General features: G+C 45.9%; 1 long non-coding RNA gene across 1 annotated transcript in view; it reads right to left on the bottom strand.

Annotated features, from left to right (window-relative positions):
• Window positions 1-1,259: 1,259 nt before the first annotated feature.
• Window positions 1,260-19,831, bottom strand: part of LOC146799491 (uncharacterized) — a 246,151-nt gene continuing 227,579 nt past the window's right edge. The window contains exon 3 of the long non-coding RNA XR_014968924.1: window positions 1,260-1,950. This is a non-coding gene — a long non-coding RNA (uncharacterized LOC146799491). The remainder of the gene's footprint in view (window positions 1,951-19,831) is intronic.

Raw genomic sequence — 19,831 nt, 5'->3', positions numbered from 1 at the left:
TTCCTGATCCTTTGTGCCAAATTGGAGTACACAGGAGGTGTTTTGGTGGGCAGGGAGTTAAGGAGAAGGAAGGTGGAGGGGTGAAGTGAAATAGAGGTCAATTAAGGGAAAGGAACTAAATGATTTATGGGGAAGTCTGAAAATAATGAACAGGTCTTACAGCATGAAATAAAAAGAAAAAAACAATTTAAAGCAAGTTCATTGTGCCCCTCTAAACCAAGGTGCTTTGGGCCTGAGTCCAGGTTGCCCATGCCTAAAGCAGACCATGTTCCTCATATAAGTAAGGACTTGGACGAGAACCACTAATAGTAATGAAGATTACTAGTAAGTAATCGGGGCATTATTGAGCGTAATTATTGACAGTTTCATAGTGAATGTACACTGAGTAGGGTTGCTACCTGGATGTTTTTTACCAGCATGACCGGTATTTTAATACCTCTACTCGTAAAAATATTAGGAAAATCACCTAGAGCTGGTATTTTCTACGTCTCAGTACATACTTTAAACATTAAATATAATACAAAAGTACTTTAAAATGCGGTCTAGAGTTGCCTTGATGATCCCGGACTGGTAATTAAAGTCAACAAATTCAGGTAGGCCAGGTTAAAAATGTATACAGATGATGTTTATAAAGTTACATTTAGGTGTTCTGATGGCTGGAACCTTGCAAAATATAATACATGAACAAATGGCCTGTATTTCTATCTGGGAAAGGTCGCAACCCTAAGTGAGACCGTTCAATCCCACGTTGGTGTCACTAGCGAGACACCTTCCTCCTCCAAAACCACTAGGAAAAGCCAAAACAATTTTAGAAACTTTTTATGGATTTTATTTTTTGTTCCTCTGTAACATATGCTAATGCATTCTTACACAATTCTACATATATAGACTAAATTAACATATTTGCACTTGAAACAAGTTTCTAATGATGTATAGAAGTTAAGTGATTAACGTGTTTTATTTAGGCCACATATCTATGTGAAACTCCATTTTGAGCAAGACTGAAGGCATCTCTGTCACTAACTCGTGCTCCCTCTCTCTGCCCCAAATCTCCCATACATATCCTCTCTTCATAGGCTCTGCAGAGCAGTCAATCTCATGTCATAATAGTTTATTTCTGCTGCTTTGTTGTCCTGCTAGTGTTGAATGTTCCATGTTGTGAATGTAAAATTGTAACATGTATCTATGTTTTCCATTCCTTTACAAGGTTTATTCATTCAAAAAGTCTTAATGTCTTAAGTTTCATATTTGTTCGAACATCTTCGGATGACATTAGCAATGGGGTGTTGAATAATTATTCAAGGAATTGGAATGATGCTTATATGTTAAGGTAATGACATTTATTTTTCTTGTGTTCTGATTTGCTAAAGAAATTATACTTTTGCTCACACCATGAGGAAACTGAAGAACTGCTTCTATTCTATGCAACAATTTTTGGGTGTGAGCCAGAAGACTTTTCTACTTTACTAGAGATGCTGCCTGTCTCTTTACAGATGTTGCTGCTAATTTAGGACTTAAAATAATTAAAAATTTGCGAACATATGTGACAAGAATTTTCAATTCTATTAAGGACACGGAGGCGAGGATTATGCTGCTCTTTTCTTTACTGAAAAACAGCAGCCAATAAGAAAGTAAAACAAAAACACTACAATACCCATGAACACATAGTGGGTATCACATGACAACCATAGAGTAACCCCTATATAAGGAGCATAAGAGAATACCATATCCTCTTTGTTTGACAAATAAATAAGCAGTTAAGTCTATAAAAGTAAAATAATATCTGAAAACAGTCTGGAAGGCAAAATAATCCTGGTAACGAGAAGAACCGAAGGCAAACAGCTGTAGATGGGAGACTTGACTCTGGAGTCAACGAGACGTCCGGACCAACAAGGGAGGCTGAAGATACTCCAAGGAGAATGACCAACGAAGTTTATTCAAGGTCTGAACCTGAAATGAAAAATATAGGTCGTAATATCTCACCTCTTTATATAAAGAAGATGATAAGATAAAGGGTAGGGAAAAAAAGACACAAGAAATATGCATACTGTATAAAATAAATACATTATATCTACAATGCAATTTAAAAAGCAATACAGAATAGATTGGGTGGGATAATCCTCGCCTCCGTGTCCTTAATAGAATTGAAAATTCTTGTCACGTGTGTTCGCAAATTTTGAATTCTATGTCAGGATCGGAGGCTCCGATTATGCTTGTTTAAAGCTGTGCCATCACTGCAGATGCAATATTCACAATAGGTTTATAATAGAAGGGCTTAAACATAGAATCAGTTGCCCAGTCAGCCGCTTTCATAATATCTGACAAACTAGCGCCCATAGTGAAAGCTTTAGAGGCCATAGCGCCTCTGGCTGAATGCGCCCCAAATTTTGAAATATCAATATCAGCTTCGCCCATGAGCCATCTGACCCATCTTGATAATGTAGCTAGGGTCACAGGGCGAAAAGGTTTTTGTAAAGCAATTAACAATTGACCATTCATATCATGACGAAACTCAGCAGTACTTACCTCATAATCCTTGATACATTGTACCACACATAGCTGAGGATTATTAGGAAAAACCGGATAAGTAATAGTAGTAGTATTGCACTTAGTACGTCTGGTAATAAGAAAAGTAACACCTTCTGGTGAAAAACTGCGACCCGCGAGATCTAGAGTGCGAACATCTGAAACCCGTTTACAAGAGACAAGACAAAGTAGAATTGTTAGCTTTGCAGAAAGCTGTTTGCATGTTAAATATTTGTAGGAAGGCCAAGCCTCCAAGAATCTTAAGACAACAGACACGTCCCATAACTCAGAATATTTAGGACAAGGAGGCTTTACCAGCCTGATGCCCCTGAGTAACTTGCATATTAACGGATGCTCACCAGCAGGTTTACCATCCACCGGAATATGGCCTGCAGAGATGGCAGAACGAAAATTATTAACCGTCCTGTAGGCCAGACCGGAAGAAGCTATGGATGCAAGAAAATTGACAATCAAGGAGACATCCGCTGAAGCGGGATCCATCTCCCGTTGAGAGGACCAACTACACCATCTTTTCCAGGCTGTAGAATAACGTTTATGTGTGTTGGGAGACCAAGTGTCGTTGATAAATCTGGTAGCATCTCTCGAAAGGCCTGGGAGTTGCCAACGCTCCTAGAAGCCCGCCAACCCACTAAAAGAAGGTGGCCTGACTCTACCAATGGATGTGGAGGTTTTAGAGGATCTAACAACAGATTCCATCGCTGAGGAAGAAGGAGCGGTACTGCACAAAGCATCTCCAGAAGTACCGGGAACCAAGCTTGAGCCCTCCAGAGAGGAGTTATCAGAATCAATTCCGACTGAAATGTTTTGGTGCGAGCCAGTACGCTGGGAATCATTACAAACGGTGGAAAAGCATAACACAGAGCGGGAGGCGACTCCTGCAGAAACGCATCCGTGGCCAGGGCTTCCGGATCTAGATGCCAGCTGAAGAACGCTGGAATTTACCTGTTGAGGCAAGAGGCGGAAAGATCGATCTGACATGGACCCCAAATGTGAATCAATTACCTGAATACTCGAGGGTGAAGCCTCCAATCGCTGAAGTCCCGGAGATGACGGGAGTTCCAGCCGGCTATCTGATTCTTGCAACCCGGAAGATACTCCGCGATCACTGAAATGTTCTTCTGAAGACAAAAGTGCCAGAAATCCTTTGCGATTTCTGCAAGAATTTTGGACTGAGTCCCCCCTAGTTTTTCCACATAACGGACTGCGGACACATTGTCCATGCGGAGAAGAATGCAACAATTTGTTTTGCGAGGGGATAGACAGCGGATCGCAAAAGACCCTGCCAGAAGTGCCAGTCAATTCCTCCTGTGACCAACGACCCCCTGTAGTTAGCTGACAACACCGGGCTCCTCAGCCCCACTGACTGGCATCGGATTCGATCACTACCTCCGGAGAGGCTCCGATTAGAGCTCGATCATTACAAGACTCCATGTGCTCCAAACAGCACAACATCTCCCACCTCGCATCCTACGAAAGAGGAATTTGATCTAAATGCCTGAGGCCTTTCTGGAGATGCCGGATCTTTAACTGCTGGAGAGCCCGATAATGAAGGGGACCTGGAAAAATAGCTCCGATTAGAGCTCGATCATTACAAGACTCCATGTGCTCCAAACAGCACAACATCTCCCACCTCGCATCCTACGAAAGAGGAATTTGATCTAAATGCCTGAGGCCTTTCTGGAGATGCCGGATCTTTAACTGCTGGAGAGCCCGATAATGAAGGGGACCTGGAAAAATAGCTTCAATAGAGGAGGCTAACAGACCTACGATCCGGGCTACAGATCTCAATGACACAATCTGCTTGTGCAAAATCAACCTCAACTCTCTCTTTATAGATCTGATCTTTTGATTGGGTAAGAGAAGCTGGCAACTGAGAGAGTTGATCATGAAACAGAAGAACTCCATCGATTGCGAGGGAACCAAGACTGACTTCTGTGGATTCACCAGAAATCCGAGGGTCTGCAAAAGATCTATCGTCCATTCCAGATGAGTTACTACTAGACGGGGACAATGCGCCATGATGAGAATGTTGTCTAGATAAATTATTAGGCGAACACCCCGGGCGCTGAGAGATTCCACAACAGGCCTCAGAAGTTTCGTGAAGCACCAGGGTGCTGACGAGAGGACGAAGGGGAGGACTTCATACTCGTACCATACTCCCTGCCATTAAAATTGGAGGAACCGGCGATGAGGAGTGTAGATGGGAACAGAGAGATATGCATCCTTCAGATCTAGACGGACCATCCAGTCCCCTTCCTGAAGAAGATCTCGAAGAAGATGGATGCCCTCCATCTTGAAGTGTCGATAAACAAGCCAACCATTTAACTCCTTTTGATTCAGAACGAGTCTGGACCCACCCCCTCTCTTCTGCACCAAAAATATGGTGCTGGAAAAACCCTGAGGATGATGAGATGTCATGACTATGGCCCCTTTTTGAAGAAGAGAAATTATCTCCTTGGAAATGACGGACTGCTCTTGAAGGGAGAAACTCAGAGGTAGAGGAGGGAGATTCTGGAAAGGAGAGCCGAGAAACTCCATCTTGAAACCCTTTACAGTCTCGAGAATCCATGCATCGTTGGAGATCAGCTGCCAATTGGGAAGAAAAAACTGAAGCCTGCCCCCTAACAAAACCTCGGTAAACAAAATCAAGCTCACCTGAAGTGGAGGAATGCTGCTATCCTCCCTGGTTACCCTTATAATGGCCTTTACGGAACGTGTTTCTTGCTTTGCGGGTGGGATAGAAGGTGTAGGAATTATTGTATCCTGAGTCCTGAAAACCTCCCCGCTGGGACTGAGAACCCCTTTAGGCGCCTTGATGGTAACCACGGCCGAACGACCGCCCACGATATCATCCGATATCATCCGGTCATTTGAGAGAGCTCTGGGCTTTATCAAGGCCACTGAAGGTGGCTACAAATTTAGTTAGCTCCTTGAGGAAAGGCTGACCAAAAAGAAGGCCCTGGGCTAATGGGCTAGATTCTGAGGAAGATAATTCGGCCAGTTTAGGATCCAATTTTAGAAGAATGGACCTACGGCGCTCACATGACGTCGCGCAATTTGCGTTCCCTAGTTGGCATATGGCCCGTTGAGCCCACTCAATCAAATCATCAGGGTTAATGGTCGAAGAGGACTCCTTAGCTCGGAAGCCGAGCTGCAAAATTTTTGTGAGCGGACCCGTGAGATCTAACAATTTGTCCTGACAAGACCGCCATGCTCTATCAATCCCCTTTTTAGGACCCTTGGAATATTTCCTGAGGGAGGTTATCAAGGTTGGATCGACGTCAGGCGTTTCCGCCAGCTTGTCAGCCAAATCAGGACGAGGACACTCAGAACGGAGACGCGTACGCACCTCCTTGTCCAAGGCTTGGCGGATATGCGACTGCACATAATCCTCAACCTCAGCAGAGGGTAGCCAAGAGGAGGAATTAGGATGGACAATTTCTGTGGGGTCGAAGTTAAGGAGTTTAGGATGGGAGGGTGCATCAACATAATGCTCCTTACAAGGTTTTTTAACAGGCCGAGGAGCGTCGTCCTGGTCAGATGCAGTACCTGATGAATTGTCATCACCATCCCCTTGAGGGGAAATAGAAGCAGAGACTTCTTTGGAAGGACCATAGGAATGATCATTAGCGAAAGTTTTGGCTAACCCTGCAAAGTCAGACTTATGAGAATTATGAGTACTCTTCCCACTGGCCGCGGGACGACATGAAGAACCGGGAAGCCAGCCTTGCTGTAGAGCATAGGAACACAGATGGCGCTTCAAAGGCTGAATAGCACGAACGAGTGCCTTATTAACGGAGTGTTGAACTCCCACATCAAGTGCCTCAACCAACTCCTGCTCCATTGACCCAGAGGGACTCTCATCATAATACTCCTCCTCATAATAGTATTCTGCCATGGCACACAATAAAGTCTAATTAGTAATGCCCACTGGAGGAGAATGAAAAACAAACTGTAAACTTGTGCAACACTGTAGCCCAGAGATACAGTAGACTGAATAAGGGAGAGTGGTTTCCCCCAGGCAAGCCAAACACAGAGGTACAAAGTAACAAGGTGGCTAAATTAACAATTAAGGGGTCGATTTCGATCCGGGTCAGACAGCTCTCCAAGAGCTGTTCGTAGCCTTACATTGTGACCGACCCGTACCCGGAGCCGGTCCGTCCAGTTCATGAAGTACAATGCGCATAACTGCCAAAAACCCGACCGACACGTAGGCTGTGATTCAAGCTCCAATCTCCGTCCGAGCCGTAACTCCTAACGCCGAACCCAGTCGCCCGAAAGCAGTATCCATAGCAGTTTCCGCCCTGACAAGTACGATGCGTACTTCCTACGCGCTGGACTGGTCGCCACATACAGCACTTCACAGCATCCGGAAAAGAAGCATATCAGCTACGATTCGCGCCACAACTCAATCCATGGCTACGAGACGGACCAGCTTGCAACTGGTACGAGACGGAGCAACAAGCAGCGTGTACAAGACGAACACATCATGAATCCCATCGCACAGGTCATACCAGTACTCTACATCTATGACCGGATCAGGAACAGACGCGGACGGCGCAGACGGTAAGTCAGACACCTACCACACAAACAAACGACACGTACCCGCAAAATGGCACACACACACAGGAGATCCACATCCTGGCCACTAACAACAGCCCACCATAGGGGTTGTATGGCCAGCACCACTACCACCCCCACCCCTAGGGCTCATGTTGACCATCACTAATGCCACCCACACTCATAGGGGACCTGTTGCCCCTCACCCCTGCCACCACCACTCATAGGGGACCTGTTGCCCATCACCCCTGCCACCCCCACTCATAGGGGACCTGTTGCCCATCACCCCTGCCACCCCCACCCATAGGGGACCTGTTGACCAGCACTAATGCCACCCCCACTCATAGGGCTTATGTTGCCCATCACCCCTGCCACCCCCACTCATAGGGGACCTGTTGCCCATCACAAATGCCACCCCCACTCATAGGGCTTATGTTGTCCATCACCCCTGCCACCCCCACTCATAGGGGACATGTTGCCCATCACCCCTGCCACCCCTACCCATAGGGGACCTGTTGCCCATCACCCCTGCCACCCCCACTCTTAGGGGACCTGTTGCCCATCACCCCTGCCACCCCCACCCATAAAGGACCTGTTGCCCATCACCCCAGCCACCCCCACTCATAGGGCTTATGTTGCCCATCACCCCTGCCACCCCCACTCATAGGGGACCTGTTGCCCATCACCTCTGCCACCCCCACCCATAGGGAACCTGTTGCCTATCACTAATGCCACCCCCACTCATTGGGCTTATGTTGCCCATCACCCCTGCCACCCCCACTCATAGAGCTTATGTTGCCCATCACCCTGTTGCAGGAATTCCGCTCATGCACAGACTATGCGCAGGAAACCAGGACCTCAGTGAATTGTGGTGTACCAGAAACTCACCTCAGTATCCAGAACCCCTATCCGACTAGTATCAGTGTCTCATTCGTTCTCCGTATCATCTGGAAGCTACCAATGATTAGACAACCCAGAACAAGCGACTTAGAGTACTCTCAGGAATGGTGGGAATCAGAAACACCTTTTCGTTATTATTCTCATATCAGTCCACAACAAGAGTAATCAGAGACACAGTAAAGTTTAAAATGTTTATTTTTAACTACATGCCCTAAGAGGCAGTACTTTGGCTTACATAAGCAGACAAATTATTAAAATTAAAACCATCAGCATTGTTACAATACCATAGAAAATGAAGGGAGAAATCATGTTATAAATGATAGCAGAATAAAGCCACCCTCCCTTCACAGGTAAGCTAGTATTATGAAACTAATAGAAGGTCTCTAGGTTTGAATGGGGAACCCTCTATACCGTAAATATCAGCTTATGTGAATCACATCACAGGATCAGCTCTGCTCTGTGTCTGGAAAAGGTCTTCTCTAAAGTGTCTGTATCATGCATGCAAAATGCAATATTAAAGGCACCTGAGTTTCAGATATTTGCAGCTGTGTGCGTGTTATGGCTAGAGCGTGGGCCGATCAACATGAATTCAAAAGCATACATTGTTATTTGACCTTGGCAGCTTCTTCACACAGTGTTCAGACTAAGGTCGCGGTGCACGTCTAGGGATGTGAACAACAGACCGTTCTCATGTGAAGAAAAAGCAAGCAAGCAGTTTTTCGCATAATAACAGCTACCTGCGGTGTTATGTGCAAAAGCAGCAAAAGTGACAAGATGGCGTTTTACATCTAAGACGCTTATGCTAACATAGCAATGTGTGTACATGGAACTCCGTCTCCACTACACCCTCCCTTGGTCGGCACATGAACAAAATAGGGAAGCAAAGTAGGGACGCAGAGTTCAAGTTCGATAGAGACAGAACCAAGTTCATATATTGCCAATCTATATAATTGGTAGTGAGTGTTCGAAAAAACTGTTAGAAAAAGAGAAAGAAAAAAAAAACATCTCGCAAAGGCGTTACAGAGCCTAGTGTGGAGTTAAAAATGAAAAAAGTAAAAAATATTCTGATCGGATTGGTGGAAGCTGGACAACTTCCAAGTTAATCCATCAGCGTGTAAGAACAATAAGTAGCAACAGCCTCCAAGAGGAAGTCATTATAATGTTCTGTAAAAGATTCCGCCTTCCAGTTTTGCAAAGTAAATGAACATACATGTTCTTCGATAACTGGAGCCTCTAGCACAATCAGAGGACAACTTGCGTGTTCTTCAAGATAACTTCTAGCCAAGAAGTCATATGCTGCCGTATATATATCCTAATTCCCTAGGACTCCATGTGCCGCTCCACAGGCCATAATAGCGATGCCAGAACAGTCCAACTCATGAGCCACTAAGGGACTCATCAGTCGATCATAATCCGGAGCAGGAGACACCGAGTTTGACAGGCACTAATCCAGAGCCCATTCGAAAGGACAATCTAGGCAATGAAAAACAGGTTGCACGCAAGTAAAGTAAGAGAAACGGAAGGACAATCCATAGGCTACGCTTAAAGTGGCCAATGGTAATGTTCCATAGTATTCATGCATCCGGTTACGAAGTTGAAGCAGCCGGGGCAGGCTGTCCTATGCTACATATCGTGCAGCAATTATGCAGCAAGCAGACCAACAGGAACACACCGCCGAAGACGCTGGAAAAAATAGAATGAAAAAATGCCGGTATCACACCAAATATTGTCTGGAAGGAGGTCACGAGACCGAAGCCCACAATTTTGAAAAAATGCACCAAGCCAGTTGTTGACGAGGCATTGAAAATAGTATGAATCAGAGCACCGAAATGAAGGGAGAGATCAGTGTTCAGAAGCACATGCACCTCGGTGCGGGTGTTAGCTACGTGAAGGACGAATGTTTCACGGGAGGAAGTCAGTGCACCTTCTTTTTGAGACAATGGAGCCCTTATTCTGCTCATCTTGTTGAACTCTGCTTTCAAGGTTGGGATGGAAGGCCAGATGGATACATCCAGTCTCCCATGTGGGGGCAGGAAAAGGACATTTTTACAGCATACTACGCGTTGTGAGACAGTTACAATGTACGGGATTCCTACTAGCATCCTGCAGCATGCCTCATTATTTAAAAGCAAATAACTACCGTTAGCTAATAATGTAAAAGTGGGCGTAATTGCAGGCACAGGATTTCCCTTCAGAACGCAAGCTAAATTTGGTGCCCGAACATTGCAGGCACCATGCAATTGGATGTGCCTACAAACTACTGAGTGATCAGGTGTGGAAGTGCATTCCTTTCCTTTCAAATATACTTCTTTACCCTCTCTCATGCACCTGTATGTAAATGGAAGTGACCAAACTTCATGCAGGAAAGCAGTACCCAGTGGTTCATATCTGCCTAGGGCATAATGTTTCATACACATACTGAACTTAAACAATGGAAACGGCAAGGTGATTATACCGTGGATAAGCCACACGGCTGAGTTCGATTTGGCCACAGAGAAAGGTAAAGGTTCTAACTTTTCAATATGCAGTAACGAGTATGTTGCATCTTTCATGGACATGAATTGTTGTTTTGCAGTTAGATTAAACGGCAGGAATAATGATGATGTATTCATGTAGTCCCAGGGAACTTTCCCAGCCTTCAATGTTTGCAAAGTCCATGCAAACTGCATAATAGAACGCAAGCTAGCACTTTTTCCAAATTAGCTTGATCAAGAGCTCTTAATCTGGAAGCAGCCTCAATTTGAGATAATTTCCATACTTTCCATACTTCGTTGTAAACAGCATACACCCATCTTTTGGATCTGCCACCCACAGGACCTTTAACAAAATCATTCAAATCTATTCTGTCATTTAATTTTGATAAATGAAACAGACGCTAAGGTGGAATGCTGCATCCAATTCTGACATAATTTCCCGACAGAATAGGTAGTAACAGAATGAGAGGATGCAAATCTGGGGTCCACCCTAACCTATGTATAGCCAGGATATAGACCCAGAAAACGATGTTGACAGGAAGCCATATCAACCATCCTTCAGGATCTAAGTTGGAAATGTTGAAGGATGTATTAGAAATATAGGACTGCAAAGCATCAATTGACAGATCTGTGTGATTATTCCATTGTGGATAAGCGCCCAGATCAGGAACAGAAGGTGAATTCATCTTTTTAGAAGTAGCCAATCCAAAGCAGGTGGTTTGAAAAATGGTAGAATTCAAAAACAAAATTTGGTTTGGGATAAGGCAAGCATGATGCAGAGCTTCTATACCTTGTACCTGCCATGCTTTAGAACCTCAAACAGATTTAAGATCAATGGTATCTTTCCACAGCTCATAGCCCCCTATAGCCAATTCATCCATAAAGGACTTGGAATACAATAATTTAGTGTGGGTCAGTCTAACCTTGGAAGCTGGCTCCGCAGCCATTTTAAAATAAAAGGCTTCAGGTTCAGATACACTGAAATCAGTAAAATATGTAAATTTTTTCACTAGAGTTTTAGAGCTGCCTTCAATGGGCGCAGGGCAATGTTCCCATTGAGTATAATTGACAACATTTCTAAATGTATTAGCTTTATGCAGGAAATGATTGCCATAGTGTTGGTAGCAAAACAACTCCCCATAATTAGCCGTGTCTAAATACAAATCTTCAGCATCAAAAGCAGCATAGTATTTCAAATCAGAAAAAAGTGCCTCTATGGCTTGGACGTCCCAATCATCAGAGCGGATGTTTTGTTTCACGCCATCTCCCATAGAAACACGAAGTACATTGGGGACATTAAGCGCCTCTGCGGGACCATGAATTTGAAATTTAACAGCATCCCATACAATCCCATCCAACACAGGCCAGGCAGTAATATTCACAAAAGTCTGGTCCCTTTTCATGATGTGCGTTGAGGAGTGGGGGGCCAAAGTTCCATCAATTAATCTAATTGCAGATCTTTTGGTGAGATAGTGTTCATTTACTAGACGAAAAAAGACCACCACAAATCCAATGTACATAAACAAAAAATAGTAAAGAGCACCAGCTAAATGTACGTCCAAGGGGGAATTAAAAAATGTTGTTTAAACCAAGCAGCAAAAATTGAAATTTTCGATGAGGCATTGGAAGTCATAGAGTTAGTGTCAAATGAAAAACTCGACTGGTCAACTACAGTTGATTGTAAACCAGGCAACGACACATCCGTGGGATAAGTATACTCAGTATCTTCAGTCGGACCACCAGCCGGTGGTGGCAACAAAGGATTTGTAACTGTATGCATCTCGATGGCAATGTCTGGCCTGGTGGTAGCCGCCGGAGCCAAAACTGAATTTCTCAGCATTGCTGGACAAGAGACCGCTGGAGTCATACTAAGAAGAATCGGCCACTCGCTATAGTTTGACATTGTCAATGGAGATGTACCTGTTATCCTTGCGACCAGGAAGTGGAGGTAAAAGGACTGTTCTTGTACCCTGCACGCCAAGCACTGGTACTGGAGCACAATAAGAGGGGCCGAACTCCTTCTTGTTCTCCACCTTCTCACGGACCAGATCTCCAACTCGAGGTAGCCAGCCAACTCCCGGAATCCGAAGCACAGCATCAGTCATGAAGGGCAAGTGTTCCTTTGGAAGACCGTCTCTGGCCTTTTGTAGATTCTGTAATACAGCACAGTGATCATCTACTTCAAAGGGTGCGGCTGACGCCGCCATGTCTAGACCATCAAGGTCCAGAACAAACATCTTTATGCCAAAGAGCATTTCGTATGGGGTCCGCACACCCAGAGACCTTCTAGGGAGATTATTAAGTGCACGTTGAACACTATACAAATGGGCCAACCAGTTCCTACCAGTACCTAAAACCCTAGCTGTCAAGGATTGCTTTAAGTCACGGTTCATTCGCTCCACAACACTTTTGCCCTCTGGCCGGTATGGAGACGAAAATTTGACTTGGACCCCCAAAGACCTCATGGCTTCTTTGTACGCCTTAGAGGCGAACGCAGGACCTTGGTCAGAATGAAGGGTACCACATGCGAAAATTCCCACAAAGACACGCAAATCCCTGATGACAGTTCAAGCATCAGCACTCCGTTGTGGCCATACCCAAAGAAAACGTGTGCACGAATCCACTGCAACTAAGATGTACTTAAACGCAGTATCAGAGGGGAAAGGACCGCAGTGATCTAAATAAACACACCCAAGTGGTTTATTAGATATGTACAGCTGTGTTTGAGGTGGGCACACAGCAGTCGAAGGTTTAATCTGCTGGCAGATGTCACAATTAAGAACATAAGCATGAGTCTGTTTATACAATCCGCGCCACCAGTAACGTTGTTGTAAGAGAGTAACAGTCGCTGAAACGCCGGCATGCGCAGAAGCCATACCTTCGTGAGCCGCTGTTATCAAGGAAAGTCTGCACTCCGCGTTGGGAATCAATCTGTCACCAACGTCGTTAATTCTCACATAGGGAAATTTATCAGGACTTAAATGATAAGAGTATTTAGAAGGGAAACCTCTAGGGTAATTACTTCCCTTCTCCGTTGCAGCAATAGCTGCCAAGATGTCATCATCAATCTTGCTTTTGGATCTTGTAACTGCTGCTACTAGATATGTTGCCACTGCTGTTTTTGCTGCTTCGTCAGCTAAGCTGTTCCCGACAGCGTGGACACCAACTCGCTGGTGTCCAAGAGTATGAATTACATTCACGAGAGGCAGACCCTGTTTAGGTTCTGCTACTCGAACCCAAAGCATTTTATGCCTGATTGTGCTACCCTTGGAATCACGATACTCATTTTGAGACCAAAGAATAAATTGTCGTTAAAAGACTGAACACAGTAAAAAGAGTCACTCACTATAAGAGTAGTAACTCAAGGATCAGCAAACTCCAGTGCGAGCACCAGAGCACGTAGCTCTGCCAACTGGGCGGTACAATCACCCAATGACTGCGTGTGCACGACATCAGACTTGAATTCACTATTCACAAAAGTACCAGCCACTATCGCGCAGGCCGCTGAATAAGCATGCTTTCATTCCGTTGCCGGTTGCGCCAAACCATCAGTGTAAATGACACAATGGTAATCCTCAAGCGGGCGCAATGACAGAGGAGCTGGATGAACAAATTCATACTGCAAGTACTCCTGAGTCTGCAATGAGGCATCAAAGATGTAGGTGACATCCGGCGATGTCAAGGAAGTGGCCCATTGTATCCAACGTGGGTGCAAAGCTTTAGAATTAGGTACACTGGCTTTCGTCACTGCCTCTAGAGCAGGATACGGTGGACAGCGCTCTTTCTTTCAGAATCGCCATCTGCACTGCAGTCAAAACTTTCTTGACAGTGGAAAAGCGCATTTCAGCCGAAGTGTACAAGTGTGATTTGTAAGCAATGGGGACTGTGTCGCCCTCATTGAACGTTAAGTACGTGAAACACACTGCACCAGGCACAATTCTTATCACCAAGTTAGTGTGGTTATCACGTGTCAGTAAGTACTTCGAAGCATGAAGATCAGCCTGCAAAGATTGCAAGATAGCTGAATGTTCTGGCAGCCAGCTCGATTTGGAACAAGTAGGTTGTACCAAGGCATATAGCGGCTTGATACGCTGCGCATAATCGGGAATGTAAGTACGCCCGAAATTTAGAAAACCCAGCAAAGATTGTAATTTTTTCTGTGTTGTCGGAGCACGCAAATATGCGCACTCCTCCAGGAAGTGAGGGGCTAATCCTCGACCTTCATTTTTGAGTTCATAGCCCAAAAACAACACTGTATACTCTGCAATGTGTGACTTCGCAAAGTTGAATTTGTAACCGAAGTCCGCAAACAGGATAATGATGCGGTCAACACGACACAGATGCGGCCATAATTCATCGTCTGTGAGATAAATATCATCAACATATGAGTACACATCAGGGTCTATGCTCTCTAACAGAGAGACGACTCGTGCGGCAAAGACACCTGGACTGTTTTTATAGCCCATGGCTAATTTTTTTAACTGTTTTTGTTTGCCGCCTGAAGTAAAGACTGTCCATTGACTACTAAGAGAGGACAGATTATGGCTATAAAAGCCATTGGATATGTCAAGTGTGGTCTTAAACCTTTTTCTCACAAGACTATCAATGAGGGCAGAACTGTGGGTATTCTGTACAGCACAGGTCCGACAATGAGAGTTCAATGGCGGTAATCCAAAACTAGGCGGTATGACCCATCAGGTTTAGTTACAGTGAATAGAGGATTATTCATCGGTGACACACATGTTTCGATAACACCTTGATATTCCAATTGTTCAAGGATTTCTGCAACGTGAGATCTAGCTTCAGGGTGCATGGGATATTGGGGTTGCGGCTGGGACATAGACCGTAAAGGAATCTTGTGGCTTGGTGCCAATTTATCCCACCCAACCTGAGTACGGTACAAAGCCGGAGCAAGTATCTGAGCCCACTCTTCTGCAAAGTTCAGAGCCTGATCCTTCGGCACAGTGTGCACGAAGGATGGGAAGTTTACCTCCTCCCCTCTGGGAGTGGCCAAAATGAAAGCTGGGGGCCAGTCCGCCTCTGCTAACAGAATGTCATACGTACAGGTCAGATTTTCCCCAAAAATCCCTTTTATGGTACATTGTATGTCACCTTCTATTAAAATGACTATGTCATATAGTCTGTCAGGGGGAGCCACTCTAGTATTAGCAGTTTCTACAGTAATAAATGTGTCAGTTGCTGTCGCCTCCAGATATGGAAGCAGTGCTAGCCGCACTACTGTAACCTCCGCTGCGCTGTCGAGCAGCGTTAGTGCCCATGTCAGGTTTCGAAGCTGCGTTCTTACTATCTGTGGCATACCTCGCTGTTAATGCAGCAACTTTCTTCTTCTGAAACGGGGGTCGTTGGCGTGCAAATTCATCTTGCTTGCCTTTACCGTCAGGCTGACGGGGCTGCTCACGTCCTTGTTGGGCACCCCAACCTTTGCCACGTTCTCCTCCACCGGACTGTTAGACCGATGTTTCCTGTGAAGAACGAGGAGAACGTTGTTCAGTAACCTGAAATCTATCAGGTGACCTAATCCTAGTGTGATCGCGCAAGTCATATGTGTGCTCACCAGTCGCCTGTACAGGCGACGCGGGACGAGACCCCTGTTTCTGTTGCTGCTTTCCCTGTTTCTTAGCTTTCCAATTTTGTTTCGGAAAACCTGGACGTTCGTCTTTAAAAGACGAACCCATCTTAGTTTGTTTTTGTGCAGCTGTTGTCTGAACAGAAGGCTTAACCCCTAAACTACTGCGGCCAATGGTCCTATACGCCTCCGCAATAATTTTAGACAACTCACGGGGTTTATCGGCATCGTCGACGAGGTGCAGAGCATTCAAAACTTGAAAGTGAACCGCATCTCCCTTGACGTTACCAAGGATGAATGTGGCAACTACGTCGAACACACCGACAAGCCTCATCCCCAACTTGACCGCCGCCTCCGGACCGTGTTGATCTTGAACACTTCAAGTAGACTGCCGCAAAAACTTTACCCCAGTTTTCACAATTAGCCACCTCTGGGACTAAGTCTTTCTGCAAACTAATGGTGAGTATCCTGTGTTTTTCCACAGGAGTAGAATTCGGAAAAACTGCTTCCAGCTGGTCAAATTTCTCAGCAAGCCAATAAGGCAAATCGTCCTTATTCTGGGGGCGCTTGCCCATTACCGTATTAACCATGACGGGACTAATAGTAATCCCGGACAGGCCAGCTGGTTGCCCCGCAACAACAGGTGCCCCTACCTGCACATTGCGTGAAACGTATTGCACCAAAGCCCGATGTACTGTAATCAGGGCTGTATGGAGTTGACGTAACTCATCCACCGTGGCATGTAAATAACGTGGATGTGGTGAATCCGATCAGTACTGGCCAAGTAGCCCCTGGAATGGATAAGGGGCCCAAACGAACCGGTGTAACCGTGTGGGGGAGGGCACCATTGAACCAAATACGATGCTGCCAAGCAGAAATATGAATTTCCTGCGTCCTATATGGCGTATAATTTGCCGGGACTGCCGTAGGAGTGTAGGAGTGAAACATACTGTCGTCTGCATTCACCGCCGGCAAAGTAACCCAAGAGTAAAACAACTCATAGGGATATGATGCATTGGCACTCACTACAAAGATAATAGACATCCCATCGTCAGGCACACCGAACTGCGTCAAATGATGCCGGAGAGGTGCAATAGCGACTTCAGCCATAAGGACACGGAGAAGAAAAACAATCCATATAAACAGTAGCACAAAAAGGGTATAAATTAAAAACCTTTTTAATTGACAAGCTTGATTGAACCTATATATTAACTATTAGGTAGGTTAAAACCGACACTCCCGCTATCCGGAAACAACAGTGAGGGCGTCGTGGACTAATATAAGCACTACTAAGGCGTCTCAATCATAAGACCAAACGTTAGGTGCGCCATGTTGCAGGGATTCTGCTCATGCACAGACTATGCGCAGGAAACCAGGACCTCAGTGAATTGTGGTGTACCAGAAACTCACCTCAGTACCCAGAACCCCTATCCGACTAGCATCAGTGTCTCATTCATTCTCTGTATCATCTCGAAGCTACCAATGATTAGACAACCCAGAACAAGCGACTTAGAGTACTCTCAGGAATGGTGGGAATCAGAAACACCTTTTCGTTATTATTCTCATATCAGTCCACAACAAGAGTAATCAGAGACACAGTAAAGTTTAAAATGTTTATTTTTAACTACATGCCCTAAGATGCAGTACTTTGGCTAACATAAGCAGACAAATGATTAAAATTAAAACCATCAGCATTGTTACAATGCCATAGAAAATGATGGGAGAAATCATGTTATTAATGATAGTGGAATAAAGCCACCCTCCCTTCACAAGTAAGCTAGTATTATGAAACTAATAGAAGGTCTCTAGTTTTGAATGGGGAACCCCATACCGTAAATATCAGCTTAGGTGAATCACATCACAGGATCAGCTCTGCTCTGTGTCTGGAAAAGGTCTTCTCCAAAGTGTCTGTATCATGCATGCAAAATGCAATATTAAAGGCACCCGAGTTTCAGATATTTGCAGCTGTGTGCGTGTTATGGCTAGAGCGTGGGCCGACCAACATGAATTCAAAAGCATACATTGTTATTTGACCTTGCCAGCTTCTGCACACAGTGTTCAGACTAAGGTCGCGGTGCACGTCTAGGGATGTGAACAACAGACCGTTCTCTTGTGAAGAAAAAGCAAGCAAGCAGTTTTTTGCATAATAACAGCTATCTGCGGTGTTGTGTGCAAAAGCAGCAAAAGTGACAAGATGGCGTTTTACATCTAAGACGCTTATGCTAACATAGCAATGTGTGTTCATGGAACTCTGTCTCCACTACAACCCCTGACACCCCCACTCATAGGGGACCTGTTGCCCATCACTAATGCCACCCCCACTCATAGGGCTTATGTTGGCCATCACCCCTGCCACCCCCACCCATAGGGGACCTGTTGCCCATCGCCCCTGCCACCCCCACCCATAGAGGACTTGTTGCCCATCACCCCTGCCACCCCCACCCATAGGGGACCTGTTGCCCATCACCCCTGCCACCCCCACCCATAGAGGACCTGTTGCCCATCACCCCTACCACCCCCACCCATAGGGGACCAGTTGCCCATCACCCCTGCCACCCCCACTCATAGGGGACCTGTTGACCATCACCCCTGCCACCCCCACCCATAGGGGACCTGTTGCCCATCACCCCTGCCACCCCCACTCATAGGGCTTATGTTGCCCATCACCCCTGCCACCCCCACTCATAGGGGACCTGTTGCCCATCACTAATGCCACCCCCACTCATAGGGCTTATGTTGCTCATCACCCCTGCCACCCCCACTCATAGGGGACCTGTTGCCCATCACCCCTGCCACCCCCACTCATAGGGGACCTGTTGCCCATCACCCCTGCCCCCCCACCCATAGGGGACCTGTTGCCCATCACCCCTGCCACCCCCACTCATAGGGCTTATGTTGCCCATCACCCCTGCCACCCCCACTCATAGGGGACCTGTTGCCCATCACTAATGCCACCCCCACTCATAGGGCTTATGTTGCTCATCACCCCTGCCACCCCCACTCATAGGGAACCTGTTGCCCATCACCCCTGCCACCCCCACTCATAGGGGACCTGTTGCCCATCACCCCTGCCCCCCCACCCATAGGGGACCTGTTGCCCATCACCCCTGCCACCCCCACTCATAGGGCTTATGTTGCCCATCACCCCTGCCACCACCACTCATAGGGGACCTGTTGTCCATCACTAATGCCACCCCCACTCATAGGGCTTATGTTGCCCATCACCCCTGTCACCCCCACTCATAGGGGACCTGTTGCCCATCACCCCTGCCACCCCCACCCATAGGATGGGTGATTCACCACACATCCATCATACTGCAACATTAGGTATGTCAGCAAAATACATCCCCCCCAACATCATGACAACAGTGTGTAGTCAGTGACAAATGCCCACAACAGTGATTATGACTTCGAACATACAATGTAACTAACAGCACATGTGTGACCAACAAATGAGTGTGGTCTACACAAGGCAAGCATCACTATAGCACTGTGTCAATGTAAAAATAACACCCCCTCACTGTGTAGAACAAAAGTTAACTGTGGGGTTCCAAACTGCAGCAAATGTCGAGCATTGTGGTGATGGGGTCTAAACCCCCCTCATCACAGTGACCAAAAGGTAAGTATCATCATGGTCAAAGCTGCAAATGCCAAACAGCATGTATGATTCCTGCTCCCAACACATGAAATACATTTGGGGCAAACTAGTGGTTGTGTCCCATACCCACAGAGATGTGGTGAGACTAACAGTGCTGTGAAAACA

Source organism: Triturus cristatus, chromosome 9, assembly GCF_964204655.1.
Source record: "Triturus cristatus chromosome 9, aTriCri1.1, whole genome shotgun sequence".
Lineage (NCBI taxonomy): Eukaryota > Metazoa > Chordata > Amphibia > Caudata > Salamandridae > Triturus > Triturus cristatus.
This window is presented reverse-complemented; position numbering and strand designations above follow the sequence as displayed.